This window comes from Phascolarctos cinereus, unplaced genomic scaffold, assembly GCF_003287225.1.
Source record: "Phascolarctos cinereus isolate Bilbo 61053 unplaced genomic scaffold, phaCin_HiC Scaffold_2;HRSCAF=192, whole genome shotgun sequence".
NCBI lineage: Eukaryota > Metazoa > Chordata > Mammalia > Diprotodontia > Phascolarctidae > Phascolarctos > Phascolarctos cinereus.
The window spans coordinates 312,791,726-312,816,637 of NW_027555625.1; the positions used below are offsets into that span (position 1 = coordinate 312,791,726).

Below are 24,912 nucleotides of genomic sequence, written 5' to 3' on the forward strand. Positions count from 1 at the left end.
TGCATTTTTACTAATTAAAAAAAAATTAAAAATAGTAATATAACACTCCCTCCCAAAAAAAACCCCACCAAGAATGGAGAGGAGGTGTAAGGGGGTTGGCACGTGGACCACACAAGGCCTACAGAGGATGGATAATAACATCTAGACCAAAATATTGAAGAATGGGGAGGAAATACATGGACCTCAGAACTGTGGAATACAGATGATCATAGTTGGGTCAAGAAAAGAACAAGAAGAATTCACAGGAGAAGCCAAGAGAAAGAAAACTCGAAGGTAGAGGGCACGAAGGGCACAGCTGAGATGACTGCTGCTCATGAGATCCACACGTCAGAGTCAGAGCGGGGCCCCACCCTCTCCCTGGCAGGTGAGCTGTGGCATGACGTCATCAATGCGTCACAGAGTCAGAATGGGGCCCCGCCCTCTCCCTGGCAGGTGAGCTGTGGCATGACGTCATCAATGCATCACAGCCACAGCGGGGCCCCGCCCTCTCCCTGGCAGGTGAGCTGTGACGTGACGTCGTCCAACTTCCACGGTGAGTGAGGCGAGTGAGTGACTGAGCCGCCATTCGGATCCAAGGGGAGGGGGCGGGGCGCTGCTTTACACGAGGAGGAGGAAGACTGGGCGCGCAGCTCGGCCCCTAAAACCGGAGACTAGGAGGGAATCCTCCAAGATCTCTGAGGTAAAGTTTTCCTCTCCTCAAGATCCCGCCTCAGCTCTCATCGCCTCTTGGCCTCGCCCTGCCTCTCCTTACCCCTACCTTCTTTCCCTGATGCCTGCTCGAGGCTCTGAGGCGATAGGAGCAAAGGGGCCGCCGCCTCTCGAGACCAAGATCGCGCCCTTGTCTCTCAGCTGCCGCGCTGTGCGGAAGCGTAGCGCATGCGCAGGAACGACCCTCTCGCGCCCCAGGTTTTTCTCCCCTTCCCCTCACTCACCGTCTCTATCTTCCCTCCCACTCTCCCCTCTCCTTTTTCCTTTACTCCCTTCGCTCTCACTCAGTCGCCCCTCCACTCTTTCCCCCTCCCACTCTCCCTACTTTCTCTCCCCCCTCTACTCCCTCTCCCTCTCCACTTCCTCGTCCCCCCACTTTCTTCCCCTCCTACCTCTCCCCCCACTCTCTCCCCATCCCACTGACCCTCGTCCTATCCCTCTCCCCTTCTTTTCTCCTCTTCTGTTCTTTCTTCTGGCCCCCCCCATTCTTGTCCTGCTCTCTCCTATCTCTGCAATTTTGCTGTCCTCCTTGTATTCTATTCAAGTCAATCTATTGAAGTCCCTCCCTACCTTCAAGGACCTTATCTATCACCTTCTCTGGGAAGCTGGAGAGCCTCTCTCACTGAGCCTCAGACTTCCCATAACACATTCCCTGGCCTCTGCCTTTCCCCTATATCGTTTTCCCTTTTTAACAGTTATTTGTATCCATATTTCCCCCCTATGAGATCATAAGCTGCTTGAGAGCAAGGGAGGTATCGCTAGGGAGGTCTGTGTTATATTCCTGGCCCTGAACATAGCACTCATTTAATAAATTTGTTGAGTGAATGAAATATCCTAAACCTATAAAGCTTATTTCTGCTTGGCAAGAGCCTAGCTCTCTGCTGAAAATCCTGAAGGTAAACCAAGGAGAAGCATTATGGCACAGTGAAAAAGACCACAGGATTTGGATTCAGATGATCTGGATTCAGTTCCTGGTTGTGTCACTTACTACCTGTGTAACCTTGGGTAAATTACTTCTCTAGTTGGAGCTATTTAAATTCTACACCCATGCTTCTGTCACTAGCTCTGTGACCTTGGGCAAGTCATTTCCATTCTTCTTGGTCCTAGTGTCCCCATCTGTCACATCAGAGAGTGAGACTAGACTTGCTTCTCATATTCTTCCTGGGTCTAAAGTTCTATGTTCATAGGATTCTAACATAGGCCTTCTTTATTCCAAATCCAGTCCTTTTTCCTCCTACAACTCAAACCCATATATATGACCGAAATTCAGTGCTATAGGTCCAAAGGACTAAGGGACCTTGGAGACACTTGCCTCACCTATGGAGATGAACTAAAGGGGGAGAGACAGGCCCTCTCTCAGCTGGTCCTTTGCACCCACATCATAGAATATTTGAGCTCCATCCATGGAGCAGGCCTGGCTTCGAAGTTCAGGGCAGATGCCCAGAAGGATAAGCCACTTGATCTGGGCACTGGGTGGTGTCAACTCTATGGAATAATTTCTTAAACAGACAGAAGGCTTGCAAGCCTGAGGTCTTCTTCGGATACTGATGTAATCTGGAGTCATTTTGAAGTATTGAAGTCAACTGTATTGAAGACCTTTGGGAATGAAGAAATCTTTACCTTTTCAAGAATAAATATGGAGCGAGTATGAGCCTGGTGAAAATTAAAAGATAAATCAGTCAATTAGTATTAAGTACCTATTATGTACCAGGTACTGTGCTAAGAACTGAGGGAAAGGCAAAACAGTACCTGCTCCAGGAGCTCACAGTCTAATGGGGAGACACATGTAAACAACCATGTACAATCAATCTACATACAGGATATTGTGGAGACAATCTTAGAAGGCACTATCATGAAGGGGGATCGGGAAAGGCTTCTTGCTGAAGATGGAGAAGATGGAGATGAGAAGAGTCCAGGCATGGGGAACAGTCAGTGAAAATACCTGGAGAATAGAGATGACGTGTCCTGTCTGAGGAATGTCAAGGAGACCAGTGTCACTGGATCACAGAGTACTTGTAGTAAGAAGGTATAGGAAGACTTGGAAAGGTAGGAAGGGACCAGGTTTTGAAGAACTTTATAAGCCATACAGGATTTTATATTTGATCCTGAAGGTGATAGGAAGTCTCTGGAGTTTATCAAATAGGAGGGTGACATGGTCTGACCCTTGCTTTCAGAAGATCACTTTGGCAGCTGGGTCTCCATCCAGATGGATTGGAATGGGGAGACTTGTGCCCAGGAGACCAACCAGTGGGCTATTGCAGCAGTCTAGGCATGAGGCCCTGTACTAGGGTGTTGGCAATGTTAGAGGAGAGAACGGAGAGATGTTACAAAGGCAGAAACAATAGGATTTGGCAAATATGGGGGGAGGTGGGGAGAAAGAGTGAGGATAACTCTCTGGTCAGAGAATTAAGGGCAGGAAGGAATGGAATAAGCATGTATATAGTACTTATTATGTGCTAGGCACAATATGCTAAACATTTTGTAAATATTATCCCATTTGACCCTTACAACGACTCTGACAGGTAGTTAAGTGACTTGCCTAGACCAACACAGCTAGTAAGTGTCTGAGGCCAGATTTGAACTCAGACCTTCTTGACTCCAGGCCCGGCAGCGTGCCACCTAGCTGCCCCTTTATATGATGAGTCCTTTGTTCTGGCCTCCCTCCAGAAGACATAAAGGCATACACATCCTCACTGGCATTACATTTTATTTTGTTTTGGTAATGGGAATGTCTTCTGACAGGGTTTGTGTGAATACCCTGTTCTAAGTATTGTCCCAATTATACCACAATTAGGGTGATTGAGTCAGATCAGTGTACAAGTGAGCAACAGCTATCAGATAGCATTCTAAAGGGAGGCATAGCAGGGCAGGGAGAAGAGGTGGGGGAGGGAGGGAAAGATGCCGAGACACAGGTGCCTATTCCTTGGAGAGAAACCTGCAGTCCAGCAAGGGAACCATTGCTTTAGGGAGATGTGCAACCGCATGACTACTAAGATAGCACTGGTGGAACAATGGAAAGTTTCCTGCATAAGCAGAGCAGACAGAGGACCAAGTGCCCTTTGGATAGAATAGGAAGAGTTCCCAGAAAATGCTGGATTCCTGTCTGTACCTTCTTCCTGGACAAAGAGGAAGAGTTCCAGGACCAAATAAGAGCTGAACTTGGGGAGCAGCAAGAGGCAGATAGCCACAATGTGGAGAGGCAAGCAAAGACTTTGCCCTTGGTTAGTATTGTGAGTTACGTGGACTAAATATATCTGGGACCCCAGATATTTTCTCCTTTTAGGATATCTCAACCAGAGCGCAATACTATAAATCTGGAAGACTACAGAGGAATTTTGGGGGAGATAAGGCTCACTAGAGAGGAAAGAGTTATCATGATTTTATGAACTCCCATGTGTTGTTACTCTGAGTGCTTGCATGGGAGCCAAGGGCCCTTTCTGTAGAGACCTAGACACAAGCAATTTTTTTGTGGTACCTAGGGAAGCCCTGAGTGGGGACATGAGCCAAAGAGAATGCTTTGAAGATTTCCTATCCCTCCCCCAACCAGGATTTAACTCAAATCTGTATATACCCAGAGTTAGGGATATGGGCCACCAGATGCACATGGTAAAACTGAAGTTTCAAATTAACATGGTCTATCATTTCATATTAACTTCTTATTTGTCCTTCAAGTGAGTTCCCAACTGCATTTATTATTCTGTTTTAACTGGAAGTGCATGACTGAGAGAAGATCTTTATGTGGAGGAAGATGATTTGCTTTGGTTCTAGGTCATGGATCATGGCATGTTGGTATTGTTTGCTCCTAAATTCAAGTCACACCTTCTCTAGAAGCTTTCATTGATTACCCCAGTCCACAATAGGGAGAAAGCTCCCTTCTCTGAACTCTGATGGTACTTACCGTCTATATCACACATTTAAACACTGAGTATAATCTCAAAGAATCATAGACTATCTGAACTGTATTGAAATTTCAAATATAGAACATAGAATATCAGAACTGGAAGGGACCTTGGATATCATATAGTTCAACCCTTCTAATTTCACAGATAAGGAAATGGAGACTCTGGAGAAGTGAGCCTTCACTATCATCTATATCATGGATCCCTTTGGCAGCCTGGTGAAACCCATGGATCCCATCTCAGAATAATGCTTTTTTTGTTGTTGTTGTTGTTTTCCTAGGCAATGGGGTTAAGTGATTTGCCCAGGGTCACACAGTTAGTAAGTATCAAGTATCTGAGGCTGGATTTGAACTCAGGTCCTCCTGACTCCCAGGGCTGATGCTCTATCCACTGCTCCACCTAGCTGCCCATGGAATAATGCTTTTTAAACACATAAAATATGTGAGATTCTAAGGCAAAGAAATTATATTGAAATCAAGTTATTAGCTCTTTTTTTTTAATTCAATGAACTGAGATTAATGAACTCCTGGAGAATTAGTGATAATCACTGTCTGTACTATCCATTAGGCATGTAGAAATTTTGTCTTGGGGTGCTATATTATTATGTATATGAACTATCTTCCCAAACTAGACTATAAGTTTCTAAAAGGCAGGGTGGGTGTCTCACAGCTCTTTGAATTTAGCCCCAGTCTTGGCCCTGAAAATAGCAGGTGTTCAAGTGACCCTCTCCTGGCTTTGCTATTACTGACAGGGCCTCTGTACTTGGTTCCACTATGAATCTCTCCATCAAATCCTCTGGAATACCCTACATTCTCACTATGTCTAATGACTGGCCCAGCCTTTTTTATTCTTGGACTCTGTGTGTGTGTGTGTGTGTGTGTTTCCTTTCAGGCTAGCCTTTCCTGGGCACTGGTCCAGAAGAGACATAGCACTCCATTTATCATCTCTACATCTTTGTTCTAGCTGTCCCCATATTTGAAATGTACACACACACACACACACACACACACACACACACACACCCCCTTCACTTCTACCTCTTATAATCCTAAATCTCCTTGAAGACTTAGTTCAAGTACCACCTTGTACATGTGGCCTTCTCTGATCCCCATCCCCCAGCTAGCTGCTGGTACTCTCCCTTCCCCTCAGTCAACCACCTTGTCTTTATTTTGTACAAAACTATATATGTCCCTGTTTTTTCCCCGACAGAATGTAAGTACCTTAAGAGTTTCATTTCTGTCTTTGTATCCTTAGTCTAATACATAGTAGGAACTTGATAAATACTTGTTTTTGATTGATGAATCAATTAATCCTTTGTGTTGTAGAAGATCATGGATCCTTACTAGTCCGTGCTTGTATCTGGAAATGGTCAGGGTGGGATTGGTCAATGACAAGGCTTGACCTCTTGTTAGTCGAGTAGCCTGACACATTAGGGTAGACTCATGCCCAGCAATGTGGTTCTGAGGCCTACAGGGTCTGTGATTCTGTGTTAAGCAGTAGAGGGAAACAATGTGATTTGTAGTGACAAGAGCCCTGGACTGGGGATCAGGAAACCTGAATTCTAGTTCCAGCTCTGTCACTGTTACTTTGTGTGACCTTGGGCAAATAATTTCTCCATCAATAAAGTGAAGGTGTTGGATTAGTAGTCTCTAAGGTCCCTTCCAGCTCTAAAATTCTGTGTTCTCTGTTTTAAGATCTCTTTCAGCTCTGACCTATGTAGCACCTGAAGCACACTCTCTTACACATGGACCCCCAGAAAAACTACTCCAATTTTGAGGCACTCTTTAAGTGAATACCCACTCAATACTACAGTCATGAGCCTCCAATAATGTATTTACTTGAGAGACATATTAGCAGAACGTAAGCTCCTTGAGGTATTTCTTCTGGTTATTTTCTTTGTTTCTACAGCACTTAAGACAGTTTTTGGTATATAGTAGGTGCTTATTAAATGTTTGCTGATTCATTTATTCACCAAAGAGCATAGCAGATAAAGTGATAAGATTTCTTCTGGGCACATAGTCAGGGGTATTCTAGTAAATATTTAACAGTTGAATCCCCCCCCCAAATGTATACACAACACTTTTAAATTTAATCTTCATTGTTCACACTTTCCCCTTTCCTTCCTTAAGTGAAGTAACCAACAAATCAAGCTCTAGTTTATAGCACTTGCCAATTTCTGAAGTGTAAATGTTCACACTGAAAATTTAACAACCGGCTGTCATGAGCCAGTCTCATGACTCCAGCACATTGCTGCATGGGTCACACTCTCTGCTGGCTCATTAGTGGGGAAGGGCACACACAAAAACTTGTTTGATCAAGGAATATCTATGGAGGGCATACATGTGACTAGGAAGATGTGTATACTGGGAATACATGTACCCAGGATACAGATATGGAGGGCATACACACAGGAAACACATAGAGACAAGACAACTCATAAGTCTGATGCTGTAGGGCTACTGATGTCCTTTGGTAATGTCATCATACTGCTCTCTTCAGCTTTATTCTGGCTGCATGCATCATTTTTGATGGGCTCATTATTTCTGCTGGGTATTCTCCAGCAGAGCTGAGCTCCTCTTTACTACCAATTGTTAGGGTCATTTTCAGAGTTCTTGGCTCTTAACTGCTAAGGTTCCTCTCTCTGGCAAGGGTAGGCTGGAAGCACTGAGTCTATGAGTCACCACACTTAGCTAATAGAAGCAGCCAGAGTGCTTCCAGGCCAAGATTAAGTCTATTCTTTTGCCTGCCTGGTTCTGGTGCTAATTCGAAGTCCCTGGTCCCAGATAACTATCTGATTTAGGGTTAGCAATATCTTGTACTTTTTGTTAAAGACCTTTTGGAGAAGTTATGTCCCTAAGACAATTTTAGAGACTTTAACTAAAAACCAAAACAGCCAACCCACAGAAGCTGTATAAAGGCTGAGGCTATAAAGCACTCACCGCCTCCCCAATTCTCCCTAATTGGCATGCAAATAGTTGAGCAAGAATAAAAGCTAAGGGAAGAGGGCAGGGTTACTGCCCTCAACTCTTGTGGTCCACATTCCTGCTTTTATTATGTACATCTGCCCACAACAACAAAAAACCCCTGGCTTTTGAGCCATATTTTGTCAAGTACAAAACCTCACTGTTTTTCTACATTATAATTCAGGGAAACTACTAGTGGTGGTGAGAAACGAGCCCTTCATGACTGGGTTTCAGTGGAAGCCGTGAGGCAGTCAACTCTCTCTCGGCATCATTTTACAGAAAGATTAGAGAGCCCACCACATTGCTGTTGTTGAAAGGAAGACAACCACAGTTGGTTGTCTCTGCCCTCATTAGCAAATGTCATTGAAATCAGCCAGAATCACTGGTGGGAGAGTTTCAGGAACCCACAAAAGAGCCAGGAAGGTAACAGATGGAATTCACAGTGTGGAGATAACAGGCGTCTCCCAAAACATCTTACATTTGCCAGCTTCCTCCCAAGACAGCACTTAGCAGTCAGTCTCGCTGCCTGTCACAGTGCTCAGGGACTTTGCTGACAATACTCTAGGAATGAAAAGGGTATTTTAGAGTCAGCCCTCATACACCTGCCTTCTTTACTTCCATAGAAGGGTGTAATTCTGGGAGCAAGATGTGAGGGGTAGTGTCTGTAGTAGAAGGAGCCCTGAACAGGCAGTCTGGAGCCCTGGATTCTAGCCTGGACCAGCTCACTGGATGGCCTTGGGCAAGTCACTTCTTTCCATGTGTAAAATACAGGTAATTCTATCTGCCCTCATAAGAGTACTAATTAGAATTAAATGAGGTCATAGGACTTTAGAGTTGGAAAGGGCCTTCCTAATCCAATCCCCTCATTTTTTTTAATAGATGGGAAAATAGAGATTCAGAGGTGAATTGACTTGCCTGAAATTACATGAATAATAAATTGTAGAGCCAGAATTTGAATGGATGGGAAAATGCTTTGTAAACTGTACTATAGCTACATAAATGTGTAAATAGTTAGTGGGACAATGGAAAGAATACTGGCTTTAGAGTCAGAAGACTTACATTCGAGTTCTATCTCTGATATTACTTAGACAAGTCATTTAACTTCCCTGGGCCTCAGTTTCCTCATTTGTCAAATGATAAGGGGGTAGACTAGAGGGCCGCAGAGGTCTCTTCTAGTTTTATATCTATGATCTCATGATTCTAGCATTGTTTGGTAGCAAAGAATAATGGAATCTTAAAGTGGGACAGGCCTTTAGCCATTATCTAGTCCAACCACATTCAGAAATCTCCTCTAGAACACCTCTGTCCGGTTGTCACCCAGCCTCAACTTAAACTCTTCCAGTGACAGGGAACTCTGTGATTTTTTTTTCCTTTTGGCTAATATCAAAATGAGATTGAATTCTTTAAGAATATGCTGATTGATAATCACTTGTTGTCAGGATCGGGGCAGAGGTAGGGTGGAGAGATTAAGCAGGATGACAAGATGTGGGAGGGAAGTCCTTCCCAGGTTCCCAGCAGGGTAGCCAGCCTGAGATGATATGTCTACCCCCAGATAACCTGCAAAGTAAGTGAGACAAAATTGATCATCATTGATCCTAGATTTAGAACTATAAGGGAAATTAGGGGGCACCTCATTCAATTTCCCTTATGTTATATGTGAAGAAACTGAGGCCCCAAGGTTACACAAGCTATAAAAGACTGTGTGACCTGCATTTGAGCACAAATGCTCTGAATCCTATTCCAGGGCTCTTTCCTTTTTTTTTTTTTCTTTTTTTGGCAATTGGGGTTAAGTGACTTGCCCAGGGTCACACAGCTAGTAAATATCAAGTGTTTGGCCTGAGGCTGGATTTGAACTCAGGTCTTCCTGACTTCAGGGCCAGTGCTCTATCCACTATGCCACCTAGCTGCCCCCAGGGCTCTTTCCACTGGACCATCTTGCCTCCCTTGGTTGATGACATCATTTTATTCTCTTTGTGGCTGGAATCAACCACCTTTATGAAACGTCACTTTCAGCTTCTAATGACCAGGCTGATTGGTCTTTGGATATTGTCTTGTTAAGGCCTATAATAACAAAAATACCCAAGCTTCCAAGGGATCACTATTACCTAAAAGTACTTTCTCATCTTTTCTCTTATTTGAGCCTCAAAGCAACCACATAAGGTCAATAGGGTAGGTATTGTAATTTCCACATATAGCCTACTAGAGGATGAAACTGAAGCCCAGAAGAATGTCATTTAACCAAGGTCACATGGTAGATCAATGGTAGAAATGAAACTAGTACCAGGATTTTACATAGTCCAGGATTCTTTTTTATGCTATAATAATGTCTTTCACAAAAGTCCCTGTTTTGGGATGAAGTTTTCTATTAGGAGAAACTGAAGCAAGGCTCCCTGGAAAGTCTGATTGACTATGACTTTTGAGCTTGCCCTAGCTTGTGTAGGAGATGCTCCCAAGATGCCTATCAACTGGGGAATGGTTGAACAAGTTGTGGTATATGATTGAGATGGAATACTATTATGCTATAAGAAATGCTCATCATTTGACAAGCAGGATGGTTTCAGAAAAACCTGGGAAGACTTACATGAACCAATACAAAGTAAAGTGAGAAAAACTGGAAAATCACTTTGTATAATAATAGCAATCTTGTAATGATGATCAATTGTGAAAGATTTAGCTACTCTGATCAATACAATGATCTAAGACGATTCTGAAGGACTCATGATGAAAAATGCTTCCAGAGAGAACTGATGGACTCTGAGTACAAATAGTATAATTTTTTCACTTTATTTTTCTTGCCTTTTTTTGTAACATGGCTAATATGGAAATATGTTTTGCATGATTTCACATGGATAATTGGTATCTTATTACTTGCCTGCTCTATGGGTGAAGGATAGGACGGAGGCAAGGAGAGAATCTGGAACTCAAAATTAAAAATAAATGTTAAAAATAAATAGTAAATTAAAAACTTATGCTCCCAAGCCAGATCCGGGCAGAGGATGCAACTCCTTCAGGGTACTGTGAAGCTACTTTGTTGTCCTTAGGAGCTGCTGATCCTGCAACTACATCACCACCTGGAGAGATGCCTTTGAACCTCCCCCATCCCGGAGCTATGCTGAGCAGTTCTGAAGTATGATGGAAAATATGTCTGGCCACCTGCACTATTCCTTCTGCTGCCAGAGGAGCTGATGTAGGATCATAGGATTTTGAGCTGGAAGAGCCTCTAGAGATCATCTAATCAATCCCTGTCATACAGATGAGGAAACTAAGCCCCCAGAGAAGGGTAAAAAGACATAGAGATTAGCCCAAAGCAACACAGGAAATAGGAAGCAGAGCTGAAATTCAAATCTTGATCTTCTGACTCCCTGTCTAGGTCTCTGTCTGCCACCTTATATGTGTCTCAAGGAGAGAGTTAGATGGGAAAAGTGCTTGGAGTAATCAGTCAAGGAGAGAGCTAGAGGCCTCCAGAAGACAGAGACATGAAGGAAGAGAAGGAAGGCTTGGAGCCCAATAGAAATCAATAAGTAAATAAGCCTTTAATAAATACCTGCTGTGTGCCAGGCTAAGTGCTAGGGAGACAAAGAAAGGCAGAACCAAACCAAACAGCAAACACAAGAAGCCAGTCCTGCTTTCAAGGGGCTCACAGTCTGATGGGGAAGACAAAACGCAAGCAACTATGTACAAATAAGACCCACATGGGATAAATTGGAGCTAACCAACAGAGGGAATGCCCTAAGAAAGGAGGACTGGGAAAGGCTTCTTGCAGAAGGGAGGACCTTAGCTGAAACTTGACCAAAGGCAGGGAAAATGCTGGGAGGTGGGGCATTCTATCTGAAGAGTAGCAAAGAGGCCAGTTTGTAAGAAGACTGGAAAGATAGGAAGGGACCAGGTTATGGAGCGTTTTCAAAGGTAAAGCGGGAGTTTTCTATTTGATCCTGATGGTATTAGGGAGCCAATGGAGTTTATCAAATGGTGGGGGGTGGGGCGGGTGATATAGTCAAACCAGTGCTCTAGGACGATTACTTTGACATCTGAATGGAGGCTGGACTGGAGTGGGGGAGACACAAGGCAGGGAGACCAATCAGCAGGCTATTGCAATAGTCCAGGCTTGAGGTGATAAAGGCCTGAACCAGGATGGTGTTGGTGTCACCAAGGAGAGAAGGAGGCATAAAGGAGAGATGACATCTGTCTCTGTCAATGACTCTGACTCAGGGAGGGCCTGCTGAGTTTTGGTTGGGGCTTGGTTGCTCATCCCCAGCTCCCACCTAACTGGAGAGCTGAATCCTTAGCATTCATGGTTCTCCCTCCCTTACAGGTCCACCTCAGTCTGGCAGGTCACAGAGCACTAGCAGCTACAGCTGAAGGTGACTTAGAGGTCAGACCTGGATTAAGTGGCAAACAGCAGAACATTTCAGTAAGCAGGTCCAGACCCTGAGGATTTTACCTTCTCTTCTTACTCCTTTGGAAATGACTGAACACATAAACACGAGTGCTCACACCATACAGCACTCTGTTTGGTAGCTGGAGTTTGGGACCCTGTGGGGGAAAAAACAATTCAGAATTCCCAGCAAATAAGGAAGAGGATGAAGAGGGAGAGAAGAGAAGAAAAGAGAGGAAAGGAAAGGAAAAAGAAAGGAGGGAAGGGAACTCTCTCTCACTAACAATCTTTACAGGATTTGTATTAATGTGTAAGCACAAAATAAAACAAACATATATTGCCTGCTATACAAGTAAAACATGGAATAGGAAGAGAAAAGATTTATTCTTAAAGAATATAACAAGATTGCATGCCATACTGTCAAAGTATAGAAAAGAATGTTGGGACTTATTTGAAATGCTCAGGTCACAAATCATAATTGTGTGAGCACTGAATATGAAATAAATACTTGTTAACAATTGTATTAAATATAATTACATTCTCTTTTAAATAGGTAATTGGTAGTTCTTTAATTAGAGTCTATATTGGCTCATAACTGACAGAGTTTTATATGTCATTATTATTTTCTTTGAAATCTACCAATTTTACAGTGTTAAAAACAACTGACAAAAAATGATACTGCTGAGAAAAACAAAAACACATGCACCCTTTCTGGGCCTAAAGGCCCATTTTAGACCACCCCAGTAGTTTAAACCTGGCTTTCTCTACCCTCTTACTGGCCTTGTGCTTACATAATACTTTGCAGAATATAAGATGAGGTGCTATCCAAAGGTCTAGTCCCAGAGCTACCTTGGCAAAACTCCAAAGTCATGGAGTCAAAGGATGTTAGAATTGAAAAGCATCATAGAACATAGACTTTTGGAGTGCAGAATGTTAGGGCTGAAAGAAAAACATGGAACTATAGAATGTTAGCAGTGGAAGAGGCTTTACAGTAGTGTCAAACTCAAATAGGGGGGCAACTAGGTGGCATAATGGGTAGAGCACCAGCCCTGGAGTAAGGAGGACCTGAGTTCAAATCTGGGCTCAGACCAAACACTTGACACTAGCTGTGTGATGGAGGGCAAGTTACTTAACTCTAATTGCCTAAGAACAAACTAACAAAAAACTCGAATACAAATGGAAGCCTGCATATTGACTTAGAAAACCATAAATTAACATATATTGTATTTTTATTTATTTCATTAAACATTTCCCAATTAGAGAATGTACAAATGAATGATTGTGTTAGGGAGAAGAAGACTATAGCTGCAAACTTCTCGTGTCTGTTCAAGAAAGTATTCCACCTTCTAAAGCAGATGTGCCAAAAGCAGAGGCAGGCCGCAAACTGCCCACAAAACTCCCAAGTATTCATTCCTTCACTCTATCATTTTTATTTTTTTGAAACTGGCTCTCCCTACATTACTGGTAGTGAGACATTCACAGGTCCGATCTCATTGCTGGTCAGAACAGAAACATTCACCAGCTCTGTTTTTGATGTTGGCCAATTCATTCCTCCTTAGGCCGTCTGGTCTCCCCCTACCTCAAGGAGGGAGGAGTCAAGATAATGGAGTAAAAGCAGTGACTTCCTTGAGCTCTCCCCCAAACCCCTCCAAATATCTGCAAAATAGCTCTAAACAAATTCTAGAGCAGCAGAACCCACAAAAAGACAGAGTGAAACAAATTTTCAGCCCAAGACAACCTGGATGGTTGAGTGGAAAGGTCTATTGCACCAGGCTGGGAGAAGAGAGCAGTTCAGCGTGGGTGCATAGGCAAAGACCAGGCCTCACTGAACCTGGAGCAGGCCTCTGGGGACTGAATCACGGGCAGCTGTGGTGATTTCTAGACTTCTCAACCCACAAACGCCAAAGACAACTCAGAAGGTCATTAGGAAAAGTCTGTGACCACGGTGAGAAAGAAGCCAATGAGGAGAAGAATGCCTTAAAAAGCAGAATTGGCCAAATGGAAAAGGAAGTCCAAAAGCTCATGAAGAGAATACTTCCCTAAAAATTAGAATGGAGCAAATGTTTGTAGAATTGAATTGAACAAATATTTGCCAAGTACCAACTATGCTCAAAGCACTATTCTAGATGTTGATGGAGACTTAACTATGAATTGGTGTAACAGAAAAAGCCATTAACTGGGAAGCAGGAAACCTGGGTTCCAGTCTGTTACTAGTTCTTTGAGATATTGGGCAATCTTGTAGTAATCACAGAATTATGAAGATTTCAAATGCATTATTTCATTTGATTCTCAAAACAATCCCTAGAAAGTTGGTGCAAGAATTATCATTCCCAATTTACAGATGTGGAAATTTATATTTAGAGAAGGAAAGTCACTTACTCATAGTTGCAGACTTGGTACAGAGCAAAGTTGGGTTTTGAATCCCAAGTCTTCCGTCATATGGTCCTGGGAGCTTCTCACTATATCAAGATGCCTTTTCAAAGTGCTTTAGGGGGCAGCTAGGTGGTACAGTGGATAGAGCACCGGCCCTGGAAGGAGGAGGACCTCAGTTCAAAGCGGGCCTCAAACATGTAACACTCACTAGCTGTGTGACTCTGGGCTTAACCCCACTTAACCCCAGTGCCTCACTAAAAACACAAAAACAAAGTGCTTTAGGAAAGTCACTTTCTCTCTCTAGGCCCTAATAACCTTCTCTGGCAAATGAAAGGATTGGATCAGATGATCTCTAAAGTCCCTCCCAATTCTATCATTCTATATTCTGTCCTAAAGTCTTTTCCATTTATGAGAGATGATGTGGTTGGACTAGGTGATCTCCAATGAGAAAATGGTTGTATGGCCACTTTCCCAGAGGCTGTATGGAGGATTTCTATTTCAGTTACAGGCTAAACTAAGCGACCTCTGAGGTTTCTCTGATTCTGTGTTCTAAGGTCACTTACTGCTTTGATGTCAAAAATTTAAATCTAAATTGGTTATTTGCCCCTTCAAGATACCTTTCCTCTTCCCCACTCTTCACAAGTGTCTCTTTATCTGAACTTTATGATTGCTAAATTATAAACCACTTGTCCTTTTCATGATAATCTGAGACTACTTCTGTGTCTCTCTGTTTACGTGTTGGGTATGGCCTGAATGTATGGATGCCTGAAATCGACCCACACATGTACAAAGCTTGGTTACTTTCTAGGGGTGTCTGCCCCAGTCTTCGGGTTATTGCTAGAAGCAATACCCAGGGCATATCACCCTAGCACTCTATCCCCCTACCACATTCCTCCAGGGACCAGGATATCCTGTCAAACTGAAAATCAAGTGGATAATGGTGAACCTTACTTAAGAATAAATGAAAAAGCATTTATTACTTATTCTGTGCAAAGCATTATGCTAAGTGCTGGGGACACAAATAGAAAATCAAGATAGCTCCCTGCTCTCTAAGAGTTTGCATTCTGTCAAAATATTGCAGAGATACCCTGTTCTCTAGAGCTAAGGCCCAGCAAGCAGTCTGTGTTCTGAACCTGGCATAACAATAATCCTTTGCACTCAGATTGATATCACCTTCTGGCAAAGTGTATTGCTTAGACTGGCACCAGGTGTTCACTAAGGAAGTTAGCTCCCCTTATTTCCTGTCCATCACATGTTCACAGTCTCTGTTCCTTGTCACTGACAGGTATTGCACTCTTGTTTCTGTCATAGAACTATGGTTCTATGACCAGCAGTATGGTCATGACCCCCAAGACTTGAGACAATGTCTGTTCCCACAGGGCCCAAGAATGCCTGTATTGTCCCAAGAAATGCTAACCATGAGAACTATCTCAGCATCTAAAAATGATTATGTCAAGGTTCAGCCTAGGATGTATATAAGACCTCCCTTTAGTACAGCCTGTTAAGCCCTCCTTCTTAGAAGGGGAGGCTTCCATATGCATATGTCATTTTCCTCATTCTGAAATTAATTAAACTTCTGTTTTGCATCCTGACTCTCCTGTCTCTGGCTTGCTCTGTTTGTTTGGTTCTGGCTACTCATAGGTTAGAGGCTGGCTTCTGGTCCAGTTGACAATTTTAATGACTGAATGATGCATATGGTAATTTCAGCTACGGATCAGATGGAAAAACCCCTGAGGGCTTTAGGATGCAATGACCAGGCATATGATAAAGCATTTCATTTAACATAATTTCTATTGATAAAATCAGGCCCTTTTCTGATGTGGAAGCATTTGACAGAGTCAAGGACTTGGCTAACGAGAATTTTCTTTTCCAGTTTTTCAGGAGCTATGGCTACTTATCAGCTCTTTCCTCAACGACTACAATACTGTATGCTCTGCCCTGTCCCATCTACCCCATGTACACATCTGCCCTCCGGCCAGGACCACTGACTTCCAGAGGTACTGGCCACTGACCAGCCCCACCTAGTAACCAAGCTGCTGCTGCAAGTTCTCTCAAGCTACCAAGGTGTAGCTGGGCAACAGCTATTGGTTAATTCAGTGGGAGAAGAGTTGTTTTTGTTTCTGTTTTTAAAAATTGTTTGTTTGTGTATTGCAGTGTTTAGAGTAAAGTAGGACGGGAGGGCATCTGAAGGCAGGGATAATGGTTACTTCTGTCTGGTTTTAGGATTTAAAGCTAAAATAATCATTGGAAACCATCTAGTTTGACCTGACTCCATTCATAAATGAGGAAACTGAGGCTGAGTCATATGATCAGTAAGTAGGAAAGCCAAGATTTAAACTCAGTTCTTCTGACTTCAAATCCTTCTTCAGAGACTATAGGCCAAGGTGACCCACTGCTACCCTCTCCAGGGAACAAGACTGTCATAAGAAAATAATAATAATAATAATAATAATAATTGATGATATTTCTATTTTTTTAAGGTTTATGAATCACTTTCCTCACAACAGCCCTTATGAGGTAGGCAGGACAAATATTCTCCCCCCCCCTTTTTAGGCAATTGGGGTTAATTGACTTGCCCAGAGTCACAGAGCTAGTAATTGTAAAGTGTTTGGTCTCAGGTGGGATTGAAACTCAGGACCTCCTGACTTCAGGGCAGGTACTCTATGCACTGTGCCACCTAGCCCCTTCTTCCCATTTTCTGGATGAAGAAACAAACTCAGAGAGGCGAAGCAATCTGTCCAAAGTTTTACAACTAGTAATGATTCTTGCCCAATGTCACACAAGTAGTAAATAGCAAAGCTAGGATTCAAATTCATGTCTTCTGAGTCCAAATCCAGTCCTCCTACTGTGATACCAGGTGACCTCTCCATTTACAACAATGCCTATAATTTCAACTTTTCACTTGTTCTCAATGGCCAAAGTTGATCCAATCTAGTGTAGTCTAATTGTGCCACTAACAAAGTCACATGGTATATAGCTAGTCATCAAGTGTATTCCACTGTCTCTACCACCTCCCATTCTTTCTTTTTATTTTAAATTTTTTTCTTTTTCTTTTGAACTTAACAGACACCAAATAGAACGCGCATTTGCATGTACATAGTAGATCAGAAAAAAAAGGGATTGTACATGACACTACAGGTCTTCATTATGTATGTCTTGCATTTCTTTTTAACTATATAATAAGATCAAGTTGTAGCTTTCAAATTGTCCTGTTTGAGACTAGTTTTCTTTCTATTCTTTTCTCTCAATTAAAAAAAAAAGATATCTCAATGATCCTCATTTTTTTTCCTTTTCTTTTGTAATGGGTGTCTGGAACACCAACAAGGAACATTTCACAAAATTTACCAGAGATTACTGCTGACTCAGTACTTGAATGGCCTTCCTCAAGCCAAAGGCAAAAAGAAAAAAAGAAAATAAAGAAAAAGGAAAGAAAATCTACTTCTTGTCTCTGAAGAAACAAAAACAAAAAAGCTGGGCCTTGTTGAGCTTCCCCACTCATGTGGTGCTTTCCACTCTCCTAAAAAGGGTTTGGGACCTGGGGCTGACTAGGCATCACCACCTCCCTCTCAGATGAGAAACCAAACTGACTTGACTTGATACCTACATATTGCTTTAGGACCTAGGGAGCTGGGAGTACTTTACCCTTCCCTGGTTTCATTAGAGCCACACTCCCCCTCCCCTCTCCCTTCTGGATCACACAGAATGGGTTAAATCATTGGGTGGGTAACTCCTAAAGAAAAAGAAAATTAAACTTTCTGTCTCAGGAAAGCTGCGACCCTATTTAAATTCCAGTAGGACTTCCCACACAGAAATTTAGAGACTTGAAGGAAGGAAAGGAAAAGGGAAAAAGCATTTATTAAGCATCTAAAATGTGCCACATACTATGCTAAGCACTTTGCAAATATTATCTTATTTGAGCCACACAACAACAAGGTAGGAGTTTTATTATCCCTATTTTACAGTTGAAGAAATTGAGGCAAAGATTCAATAACTTGTCCTAAGTCACACAGCTGGTTAGTATCTGAAGTCAAATTTGAACTCCGGTCTTCCTGACTCCAGGCTCAGTGCTCTGTACAACTTAGCTGTCATAGGGTCATTAGTGTGTTGATAAATGTTTAACAACCAGCTCTCCAGGTGAAGAAAAAATGTATACATTGATTTGTAGCATTTGCTGATTTCCAAACGCTCACACTGAAAATATAACAACTGGCTTTTGGGAGCCCCATAAAGAGTTAGTTTCAGCACATTTAGCCTCAGTCTCAGATAGACTGAAAGTCAATGAGAAACCAACTGTCCTGGGTAAAAACTTTGAGATGATTCAGTGCATAAAGCCATCTAATTGGGATCTGGATACAGTTTCTAAGCATCCTTTTCTATACAGGGCACACCAAAATTTCCCTAAGAGGTCTCTATATGGCAATACTACTAAAAGTACATGCACATTTACTCTATGCTGTATTCCAAAGGCACCAGCAATTTCCCTCAATGAATGTCTGCCACTTCAAGGGCAATCTCAATGAATTGGAAACTCACTTAATAAGACAAATAGGCTCAGATAGTGAAAATAGCAAACGAAGTAAAATAAGTCACAAAGACAGGTAAGCCTCTCAAACAAAGGAACTAAACATTACCAGTTGCTTAGTTGGAATTTTCAGGGACACAGGCAAACTTTACCCCATGTACTTGCAGGACTCAAGGATCTCATAATAAGGCAAGCAATTTAGGCCTGTTTAAATGCAAAAAGAAAAATATGAACAATTTTTCAACTAGGAATTAGCATTCTAATATTGTAAATTCCATATGTCTCACATTAGACTTAATATCAATACTTATACAGAACTCAGTAATATAGCAAGTCTCGATATTTAAATATTCAGTGAATCAACAAATTTAAAGTTTGCAAAATTACCTCAGTGGAGCTGACAATAAAGGAATACACATCAGAAAATGGCTGTGTAATTACAGCCTAAAAAAATTGCCAATTTCTCCAAGGATTCTGGAAACTAAGGTATATTCATTGGTAGAGAATCTCTCCAAAAGTCTCTGCAAATGCAAAGGATCCAGTTTTATGCTAGATGATGTTTTACATGCAGTGTGCACGCTCTGACCCTCTCACAGAATCAGGGTGCCCAGGGGAGATCATGGGATATTTCATCTCTCTGCCACCATTGTCTCAAGCCCCCACTGTCTGTTTTCTACTCATTGTTAAGGGTTAGTCACTGGCATCCCAGTTCCATCCAACCACTTAAAATTGGGTAGGTTTTACAAAGGGATATTTACTTCACAGATATGACAAGAACAAACATATAAGCATTTCCCCAATATCTCAAGGGCATCCTATCCTCTACACTACCTTGGTCTTAAGGTGAGTAAGCTCAGCACTTAGCTCAAATCCCATATCACATTGTTCCCAAGTTCATGTTCGATTACAGTGTGACTGTTAGGTAAGCCTTTTTTCTGGGCTTTGGTACCAAAGGTCACTCCCAAAGAGCACTCTTTTCTCCTTGGGCCATTAAACTCAGCCTGGATCTCAACATTCAGTTTTTGTGTTGCTCACTTTTTTGACCAAGGTGAAGACTCTACTCCCTTGTACCTAGAGCAGAAGAATGAATGAACAGGCTAAGGACCAATGCCCATTTCTCACCAGTCCTATAGCCTTAGAAGGGGAGAAGGTCCTAAGCATTCCTCCCTTTATCGGGCATTGTGGCAGAGTCACTGAGATCCGTGTACAAATTGGGCAAAGAAAGTTAAAGAGGAAGAAGTTAAAGATGACAGGCCTCTATGAATGCCTCCAAAGCCCATCAGAGAGCCTTCCCTTCATCATGTGCTTAGCCCACCTGAACTAGTCACAGAAGCTCTTTATACACTCCACAACATTTCCAACATGCTTCCACCACACATCATCATTTTCCCAGAAACAAGCTTTCCAAACTCTCCATGTAGAGAGGCTGCATTGGCCAAACAGGCTGATGGGATTTGAGTATGCATCAGCCTCACATTACACTTTTTTTGGTGCTATTTTCTGCGCCTTTGTCCTCCTATCCACTTTCTATCAGAGGAGGGATAGGGCAAAACAAAGCCCTTGTAACAAATATGAACAGACAAGCAAAACATTGGCTGTGCCTAAAAATGTCTGTCTTGCCCTGCATTGTGAATCCATCGCTGCTCTGTCAAGAGGAGGCAGCATGCTTCATCATCAGTCCTATGGCTTTGTAATTGATCATTGTATTGGTAAGAGATCTAAAGTCTTTCAACATCCAATCCCTTGTTCAAGAAAAGGAAAAGGCTGCCCATTTGGATGTTTCTGTTTGATCCTTTTACTTTTCTTAGCTTACAAGCATAAGACCATGGGATTTGAGCTGAAGAAGACCTTAAAGATCCTCTAGTCCAATCCCAGAGAAGTTAAATTACTTGAACTAAAGTCACAGAGGTATTTTTTGTTATCATTCAGTTGCTTCAGTCATGTCCAACTCTTTGTGACCCCATTTGGAGTTTTCTTGGCAAAGATACTGGAGTAGTTTGTCATTTCCTTCTCCAGCTCATTTTATAGATGAGGAAACTGAGGCAAACTGGGTTAAGTGACTTGCCCAGGGTCTGATGGTGGATTTGAACTCAGGAAGATCAGTCTTCCTGACTCCTGGTCTGGCACTCTATCCATTGCGCCACCTAACTGCTCCCCTGAAGGTATTAAGGAACATCTAATTCAAATCTAGGTGCCACTACAAGGCATTGAGCTGTCTCAAACTCCTGAGCTGGTGTGATGTCCACCTGCCTTCCTCAGGCACTGCTTTCTGCCTCAGCATGTCCCCCAACCCACAAGAAGGACTACAGTCATCTACTGAGTCTGAGAAGCTCTTTTGGTGGAGCTTGGATCCCTGTTGCCCTGGAAACCCAAAGCCTAACGGATACCTTGTTTGAGAGTGAGTCAGATTTGTCCTCTTACATTTAAGATTCTGCAAGGGTAGATTCACCAGGCTCTGAGGGACCACGTTCAGGGTGGACAAGGGAAGCTCAGATGGGTGGTATGAGCATGTGATATCACAAGTTCCCTTGTTTTCAGTTGGGCCATCTATTTAACAATAATCTCTTTCATCTATACAGAGCTTTATACTTTATCATAGATTTTTTCATAGAAAATTAAAATTGGAAAGAGATCTTAAGACATAGTATACAAAATGTCAGCTGAAAGGGATCTTAAGACTACAAGAAAACAAGACATAGTATTGAGAATGTAACAGCTGGAAGGGAATTTACAAAATAGAACATACAATGTTGGAGCTGGAGGGCACCTCAAGAGATCTAGTCCAGCCTCCCTCATTTTACAGAGGATGTTTACAGACAGAGACCTGAGGTCACAAAGAAAGCCAGAGCCAGGACTTAGAAGTCCATGTCTCTCTACTCTTAAGTCCCCATTCTCTCTGCTGCTTCCTTAGAACCACTGTCACATCCATGATCTTATTTAATCCTCATATCACTCCAAGGAGGTGAAAAGGGCAAATCTGTTTTCTCAGCTGTTAGGATGAGAAGGTTGAATGAGCTGATCTCCAGCTGTAAATCCTGTGATTTTTATTATCCCTCGCTTTACATATGTTGAACCTGAGGTCCAGAGAGATTAAATGACTTTGTCCCTTGCTCTATTCAATATATTTGTCAATGGTTCGAACAAAGGCATGGATGGCATGCTTCCCGAATCTACGCAAAATTGGAAGAGATAGCTAATGACTTAGATGACAGAATCAGGATCTTAAAAAAGACTGGACGGCCTGGAATGATAGATCATGTCTAATGCGACCCATGCTCCAAGGCACTTATCTCAAGGCTTCCTTGGATTGATGAGTTGGGATCCCAGAGTTCAGCTATTATACCCCCTCAGGGTCTAGGGATATCTGTGAAGAGTTAGGGGATGTCTTTTTTTGCAAGCCCCACCCCAACCTAAATCGCACTTACTCCCAAGACTATCTGATGAGAATCAAGCCTTTAGAGTGGGTACTTACCAAAGTGGTATCGAAGAACGGTTCGTACCAACTTTCCCCCACCCAAAGTATATATGATATAATATAATGTAATGCAATGTAATATAACATATATACATGTATATGCATATATATATATACATACATACATATAATATATGTATATATGCGTATACTCTTTCACAAGTGCATACAGTCTGAGAGAAAATGGGGTCAAGCTCAGAGAGCACATGTGTTAAAGGGTAACTCATAGTTCCTAGTTACTTGAAAGTTCTTTCTCCCCTTCAAAGGGTGCTCAAAGGAATTCCCGCCTGATATAGTTTCTTTGTTGGGTTCTTTGTGGAACCAGGAATTTTGGTTCAGTCTGTTCTGAGTTCCCACTGTAGACACTTGGAATCACTTTTGACTTTTTTCTCTCCCTCATTCAACTGGTGGCCCAGTCCTACCCCGCAACATTCCACCTCCGCAACATTTCTCCAATCTGTTCCTTCTCTCCATTCAAACTGCCACCACCTGAGTGGTGGTGATGATGAGCCTTCATCATCCTATGCCTGGAGTATTGTAATAGTCACAGAATATGTCTCCCTGCCTTTAATCTCTCCCCTTTCCAAACCATTCTCTATACAGGCCAAAAAAAAAGATCCTGTTAACACAATTCTAATCATATTACTCTCCTGATTTAAAAAAAAACAAACTCAATGGCTCCCTATTACTTTTTTTTTTAAGGCAGTCAGATTAAGGGACTTGCCCAGGGTCACACAGTTAATAAGTGTCTAAGGCCAGATTTGAACTTAGGTCCTCCTGAATTCAGGGTTGGTGCTCTATCCATTGCACCACCTAGCTGCCCCAAGCTCCCTATTACTTATAGAGTAAAATGAAAATTATTTTACTTAGCATTTAAGGCCCTCTACTATTTGGTACCAACCTGCATTTTGAGACCTACTTCACTTTATTCCCTTGCCACACTCTGTACTTCAGCCAAACTGGCCATTCCACCTCTAGCCTCAGTGCCTGGAGTGTAGTCTCTCCTTCTTCATCTCTGTCTTTTAATATTTTTTTTCTTCAAAGTTTAGAGTGGGTGATTCCACAGAATCACAGAATTTCAGAATTGAAAGAGCCCTCAGAAAATTTCCAGTCCAACTCAACCTCCAACAGGAACATTCTCCAAAATGGTCATCCCACCTCTTCTTGAGGAACCATTCACCACTACCTTCACCTTTGTACAGTCAATCATTAGGCTGCTCGACAGAAAGACATGGTTGTATGTGCACTTGATGGGCACCTCAGGAAACTTTGAAGGTGCTTCAGTACCATTAGGAACCTTCACAAGTTCGTGTTCTGCATTCTGTAAACCTACCCCAAAACAGGCTGTTGATTGATTGATTAACTGGCAAGGGAGGGAAATATATAATTTTTCCCACCAGGTGGCACTACACTCAAGTCGCCAGTCAATTTGTTTCGTAAGTTTGCTTGCGTAAGTTTTCCCAAAGACCAGCATCCAGCTGTTTGATAGAGTTCAGCCTATAAACTCTTATTCTATCTCCTCCCCCTCCTGCCTCTAGTTTCTCTGGCTTCTTGGTGCAGTGGTCTCTAGCCTGAGGTTTAACAGTAAGCTGGGATTATAGAAATGAAATAATTGATCCAAATGTAAAAAGTAGACCAATTTCTAAAGCCCTCACTCCCAATACATAGGAAACCTTTTGCTATCTGTCCACCAGTCTCATTCACAAGACTCAGGTAATGGACTTTTCAGTGGCCACATGGTTTGTTAAAACACAGCCAAAATTTTCCTTCAAATGGAATGTGTTGCCCAATCATCACCCCCAAACTTCTTCCCACACCAGCTAATACTGGGCAAAATTAAGGAAAGGAATTTTGTGTTTGGAATTTGTTGGGATTACTCCACAAACAATGGCCAAATAGGGGAAAGAGCTAGGTTTTGGGGAAGTCTCTTGGTTCAGACTCAACAGCTGCTGAAATCTAATCCTTCTCCCTTCCTGACTCTGCTTTCTGGTCTGTGTCTCTACTACATCTTCATCTCATCTCTACCCCAGAGTTTTTACCTCTGTTGGTAGTATCCAACAATCCAAGATCTGTGCCAGCTCTTCCCCCACTGCTTCAAGCTCAAACTGCAGCAGCTCCATTGTAGGCAACAAGTAGCTGGCAGAGGCCACTGAAATTTCTGTTTCTCTTCTGCTCCTGGCTGTATAGGATGGAATGGAAAGGAAGGTTAATATTCTTTTCATCAGAAACTGGAAAGAGGCAAAAGAAGGAAAGACCAGATTGGGTTGTCCCCACACACAAAATCTTGCCCTATACCCTGATATTTTGTGTGTCTTTATCCTTCTCTAGAGCAATACTGGGGCATTACTACTTCCATAAAACATTTCTCCGGTTCAGTTTCTTCTATGGAGACCCTCAGGAACCCTCCAGTTCCTAAAGAGATAAGACATGTTGCTGACACATGCCACAGAAGACTTCCCTAACAATCTGTCTCTCAACAGCTTCCACCCATCTCTTCCTTGGCCCCCACACGGCCAAGCAGATCAAATGTAATTTCACTTCCATATGGCAGCTCTTCAAATGCTTGAAGATGGCTATCAAGCCTTTCTTAAGGTTTC

At 42.4% G+C, this 24,912-nt stretch overlaps 1 protein-coding gene across 1 annotated transcript in view; it reads right to left on the reverse strand.

The window, feature by feature from the left end:
- The window catches only part of RAD21L1 (RAD21 cohesin complex component like 1), a 54,114-nt gene extending 41,299 nt beyond the window's left edge, over window positions 1–12,815 (reverse strand). The window contains 2 exon segments of the mRNA XM_078150188.1: window positions 12,012–12,103; window positions 12,737–12,815. The gene's annotated coding sequence lies outside the window, so the exon portion shown is untranslated.
- Between the last annotated feature and the right edge of the window lie 12,097 nt (window positions 12,816–24,912).